The 494-nt window shown below is 42.7% G+C and overlaps 1 protein-coding gene across 1 annotated transcript in view; it reads right to left on the bottom strand.

Moving 5' to 3' along the window:
* The window catches only part of LOC119582383 (kinesin-like protein Klp98A), an 18,087-nt gene that overhangs the window by 13,748 nt on the left and 3,845 nt on the right, over positions 1-494 (bottom strand). The window lies entirely within an intron of this gene.

The following is a 494-nucleotide window of genomic DNA, read 5'->3' as shown; positions in this document are numbered from 1 at the left end:
AGAACTTTGAAAAATAACTTTCTCATAAATAAAGGTTACTTAATTCCTTGTTTAACATATATATTTTGGAATTACTTGGATGATTTTTCTTCATACAGCTGTCCCTTCTCTGTAATCTAATTCCTGTCTGCTTTGCTCTATTTGGCAGCTAGGGCTAGTGTTTCTCCACATATGTGATGTATTGTTGCCTCGTCAGTTGCTATGCGGTGTATCTCAGACGCCTTAACCCTCAGAAGGGGCAGGATCAGCTGGGTGAGGTGTATTCAGAGGTCACGGCTTACCTTGCTTCTTTTTGGTTGCTAAGCTTTTCTTTCTTTCCCCCCCTCCCATGTCTTTCCTCTTTTTGGGCATTCATCCTCTGCCAATACAAGTCACCCATGCCACCTTCACAGGAGTCAATTCTCTGCATCTCTCCCAATGAAGAGAAATGACAACTTGCTCATGGTAATCCCCAGCCCCAAGGTAAAACTACCCTAGGGTACAGCCTTAATAAG

This window comes from Penaeus monodon, chromosome 15 (genome assembly GCF_015228065.2).
Source record: "Penaeus monodon isolate SGIC_2016 chromosome 15, NSTDA_Pmon_1, whole genome shotgun sequence".
In the NCBI taxonomy this organism is placed as follows: Eukaryota; Metazoa; Arthropoda; class Malacostraca; order Decapoda; family Penaeidae; genus Penaeus; species Penaeus monodon.
Note: the sequence above shows the minus strand (reverse complement) of the source record. Positions and strands in the feature narration are given on the sequence as shown.